The following is a 5313-nucleotide window of genomic DNA, read 5'->3' on the forward strand; positions in this document are numbered from 1 at the left end:
GGAAGGACTCAGAAGGGTCGCTGAGAAGGCCAGCCCATTCCCCCCACCCCGTGCGCCCCTGCCCCCAGGGTCGGGGCCCCTCTCCCTCCTGGAGGTCCAGCTACCCCTCACCAGGGCCTTCCCAGCCTCCCACCGCCCCCCCAGTGATGTCCACTTGGTTTCCATTGCCTCGGGCTGGTGCCCCTGGCAGCGTCTCAGCTTCTTCCTCGGGCAGCTGTGCATGGGGTCCTGTCCTCACACTCACCCAGCAGGCCTGTCCACAGAGAGCCCCTCATACCGACCTCTTACACTAACTCGCATTGTCCTGGACCTCGCCCCTCACCTTTCAGGACACAGAGCCCCCAGCGCCATCACCCTTGGCTTCTAACTTTCTGTGAAACCCACAGGATCACTCCTAGAGGCCCGGCTCAACCCCCACTCCCCGTCCTGGACTAGTCATCTCCTGCCTGGCCCCCAGTGCATCTGCAGCTGGATACCCGCCTACCCCACCTCACTAAGGCTCTCTACACCTCTCTGGCACCCCCACTCCCAGCACATCCTGCTGGACAATCCCAGACTTCATTTTTCCACCAGCCTAGAGACCTTGTCCCTGGCAAGGCCCCAGCTATATGCCCTGGGGAGGCAGCCTCCCCCATGTGCCCCTCCACCACCACCTCCCTGGGCCTACCCACCTGACAGCTGCCCTCAGCACCTCCTCCAGCCCTGCTCTCCACACTGCCACAAGAGACCTGCCTGGCTCCCCATGCAGCCCCTGGTTCCCCCACCACCACCCAGGCCCTGCCCCCCCACCTGCCCCACACCTCCACCATCCACCTCCACCACCGGCCTGGAACCTGGAGTCTTTCTCTAGGTTGCATGGCAAAGGCACTTGGGGTACAAGGTGGGCAGAGGAATCAACTTAGAGGTTGTCGCCCGTGTTTTTTAAAAAAATGAAGAGAATATCATAGAGCTGAGGATTAGCACACTCTTTTGCAAAACGTTTGTTTTTTTGTATGGATGGAGGGGGAGGGTGGGGGCCCCTGTGTGGGGGGTGTCTGTTTCTGACGGGGTGGGTGAGTCTGTGGGTGCTGTTTGTGCCTGTGTTTGGTGCGTTCCTGTAACGTGCACGTGTGTGGGGTGTGTTCCTGTGTGTGGCTGGCAGGTTCTCGGTCCTAATGCCACTCCTTAGAGTGGTTCCTGACCATCTGCCTGACCATCAGTCCATCTGTCCATGGCTCAGCCCTGCTCCGGGGAGGAATCTGAAGGGCGGGAGCTCCTCGGTCTCTTCCATCTCACCCGCCCTCAGGCCCATCCTGCTGCCACCCAACCCCACCCATTCCTACATCTGCACTCAGAGGACTTGCCTCTGCAGGTGGGACTGGCTGATCTGGCAGCTCTGGGCGGGAGCGGCGGGAGGGGGAGGGCAGTGCACACGGGGCCTGGGACTCAGCACCTCCCTAGTGTCCCTCCTGTCCTCCCCCCACCCCAGAATCATCCTCCCTCCTGTTCGCCCCCTTGATCACCACCACTCCAGTCTCTGGGTTGGAGGCCCCCGGGCAGGGTGAGCCCACCTTTAGGGGCTTTGCAGGGAGGGCTACCTTCAAAGACCCTCGTGTAATGAAAAGTGCCATCAACAACGAAAGTATGAAAATAAAGCTTTTTACTGTGAAGCCCTCATGAAGACAGTTTATTTAAACAAGACGCTTGACTTGAAGGGAAAACTATCTAGGATTCATTTCTTTTAGAGTAATTTATCTCTTCTTAAAGTCAGATTTCCCTGCATGTAACAGCTACGTACAAAAAGTTATAAAATTTTTCTTGGTTTTACAATGATAAATGAAAAACATTAAAATTCTCCAAACAAGGTGTGAAAGGATTTTTATGTTGTTCTTCTTTTTTTAACCGGGAGAGCAAAATAGCGTACTGGAATATAAAGATGAGAGCCGAGTGAGCTTCCGCTCAGGGAGAAGTGGGTCGGGGGTTCCACCGAACCAGTCTTTTCCCCAGCCCCTCTCCGTTTGATGTCGATCAAAACATACCATGGGCCACTTAGTGTTAAAGAAGGCAAATGCTTTGTGCATGTGTATCAGTTACTTTATGTCCAAGAAAGGAAGGGAAGGGGAAAACAAAAGAATAGAGAAAACTACGGTAGTAGTCAGATGCGTTGAAACCAAATTGTGGTTTTCTCATTGAGAATGTCTTCTTGGTCTGTAGGAACCGAGTTCTGGAGTGAGGTAGCAGGTTCCCTTGTTAGCTCTGTCTGCTGCTGGTACACATCGTGTATACCTTCATCCTCCACGTTCAACTCTGCAGGGTTTCATTGATTGGCTGCCCGTCAAATCGGAATCTGATCTGCCTCGTTGACAAACCCTGTCGTTCACAATGGGCCTTCATTAGTTTACTAGGAAGTATGCCTCTTAATTATATATATTGATTTGTATTGATTTCAGAGAGGGAGAGATGGAAAGAGATAGAAAGATCAATAATGAGAATCATTGATCGGCTGCCTCCTGCACGCCCCCTACTGGGGATCCAGCCCACAACCCAGCATGTGCCCTGACCGAATCTTAGGCCGACACTAACCACTGAACAACACACGCCAGGCTGCCTCTGAATCGTAAACTGCACCACAGAACCATCCTGCCCGCCCCCTTCAAATCAATATCATCGTTGTTCTCAGCCTTGACTCCTTCCTTGGGCTTTTTGTCCGCCACGGTGAGCACCAGAGTCTCCTCGGCTGCTGCCTCACAAAAGAGACGCGAGGTCCGCACCCACCCAGCAGCCCCAGGCGCGGCAGGAGGAGGCGACGGTGGAGGAGGGAGAGGGTGCAGGCACGTTGTCCCACATCGCGTTCTTATGAGAATTCTGTCTTTCCCTTTATTCACTGTAGGGGTTCAGAACGAGTCCCCCCAAGAAGTGCCTGGGTGGTATGCAGGTTATTCCGAGTGAAAGGCAACCAAGACCCTTTGGGCTCTAGAGAAACTTCTGCACCCCCACCACCCCCAACTGAGAAGAATTTAAATTAGGGACCTTGCCCATAGTAAGAGTTATCACCAGAAATAACTTTTTGGGCCTATCTACAGGGGAGGGCCTATCCTATCGATAGGAAGGACTAGATGTCTGATCTTCTTATCATCCTGCAATGGCCCTCCTCCCCTCTGAAGCCCCAGGTGCCTTAGCTCAGAATGTCATATGTCCCTCACTTCCCATCTGTCCCTGAACCTCTCCTGTATGGGGGCCCCCATATGCACATATATGTGCATGAAACTTGGTTGTTTTCTCTCATTAACCTGTCTTGTGTTGATTTAATTATTGGAGGGGCCTGAAGAACCTGGGATGGGAGAGGACAGTTGCTTCCTCCCCCAGGGCCAACAGGGACACGTGAAGAAAATGTAGATGTGCACGTAGAACAAGAAGACCCCAAATCTCCCTCAGCTGACACTGCTGTGTGACCTCCCACCCTCGTCCACAGAGACACTGCTCCCCTCCTTTGCCTTGGGAGGGGTGGACACCGTCAACTCACCCCAAGGACTCAGAAGTCCCAGGGGTGCCAAGGGACCACAGCAAGTCTGGGCAGCAGGTGGAGATGCCAAGGGTAGGAGGGTCCGGAGCAAAGGCCCCAGCGAGTGGGAGGCTGTCCTGGGGTGGAAGGGCCAGAACCCCAGCTCCAGCCACATTTCTTGTCTGTTCCTTGTGTTGATTCCTGTTTCCTCTGATGCCACGTGTCTCATGTCCTTACACAGGAGACATGACCGAGTGCTGAGCTTGTCCCCAGGTGGGCCTGTGCAACAGACACTGGTCCAGCCGTGACCAACTTGCGCTGCCCAAAGGCTTGACTGATGGTGCCCCCGTGGCTGGAAATAGAGGCTCCTGGTCTACTCACCCCCAAAGCTGGGCTTATTTTTAAATGTCTTTTGTCTTAAATTGGCAGGGTTTTCCAAAACTACAGTGGATTCCCTCAAGTCCTGCTCCAGGGGCAGTGGGTCCTGGGGAGGGGGCTGTGAAGGGAGAGAGGTGGGACAGGCAGGAAGGTGTCTCAGGCCGGCTGGGCATGGGCATGCAAAGGGCAGGACATGCGACCTCTGCCCAGATTGTCCCTTCTCCCTGCAGCGCCAGGGAGCTCGCCATGTGCTACACAAGTAACTTTTCACCAGGAGAGGAAGAAGCCATGCTGGACAGAGCTGGCTGTGAAAAGCACAGTGTATCCAAAAGTGTATCTGGTTCCACATCAGGCCACACACTTCAGTCCTCAGGCCCTGGTCACATGGTCCACCCCAATCTGGGCAGCTGGGTCCCGTCATGTCCTGGCCACATGGGTGAATAGATGGAGTCCCATCCATGGCCTGACACTCTGGCCTCTGCTGGACTCTGTCAACCTCCCCCGCCACCCACACACACACACAGCTCCCACACTCCCGTCATTGACTCCAGTGCCTTGGTTTATTCTTCCCACCGCATTCACCACATAGGAATGACAGTTTGTCCATACTGGTCTTCATGCCTGCTGCCTGCACCACTGGTTCCCTCCCAAGTGCCCCAGCACCACACCAGGTGTGTTGTACCTTTCCTGTGTTTGCACCTGCAGCCCCTGGGGTGATGCCTGCCTCTGGTAGATGCTCAGTAAATACATCCCGAGTGAGAGACCACATGAGTCCACGGCTCCGACCCTTCCTGCCCAGCCTTGCCCCTGGCTGGTGGCTCAGCTGGATGTCAGCGTCTGAGCAGCAGGGACATGGGCACCGGGCAGGGTAGCCAATGAAACCGATAGATTCGGAAATAGCAAGTGGATGACGAGATGTCCACGAAACGGAATATCACATCCCCAGGAAGAAATCTAATTAAATAAGGAATATTTGCGAGGAAAAGCTTTACCCAACAGCACGCACACAAGGTGGTGGTCGGTAGGAGATGTGCCTGCGAGGAAGGCACAGAGCCCAGCTGGAGAGGTGGTTAGCGCTGAGTGCTGGAATTACAGGTGAGCTCTGGTCTGTTCTCCATGGTTTCCCACATTTTCCAAGGTTCATAACAAACATTTGTGCTAATGTCAGAGCCATTTCCTCATTTCACAGCTGCAGGGAAATGCCTGAGCTCACAGTGAGTCAACCGGTGGCAGAGGGGAGGGAGGAAGGGGGTCCCTGAATTCTCCAGGCAGCATCTCATGACCTGGGCCACCCCATTTCTCAGGAAGGCCTCACCCCACAGAGACCACACGGAGCTGCATCAATACCCACGGGAATACAGGGCTTTGTAGTTGCACGTGGGCCGGAGCAAGAAGCCCAGGTGACTCCCCCCTGCCTGCCTGGCAGCTCTCCACACGCAGCACCTCCGGGTCCC

The 5313-nt window shown here is 54.8% G+C and overlaps 1 pseudogene; it reads right to left on the reverse strand.

Moving 5' to 3' along the window:
* Positions 1–2134: 2134 nt before the first annotated feature.
* LOC107182289 lies at positions 2135–2826 on the reverse strand (annotated as a pseudogene).
* Between the last annotated feature and the right edge of the window lie 2487 nt (positions 2827–5313).

This window comes from Myotis davidii, unplaced genomic scaffold (assembly GCF_000327345.1).
Source record: "Myotis davidii unplaced genomic scaffold, ASM32734v1 scaffold175, whole genome shotgun sequence".
NCBI lineage: Eukaryota > Metazoa > Chordata > Mammalia > Chiroptera > Vespertilionidae > Myotis > Myotis davidii.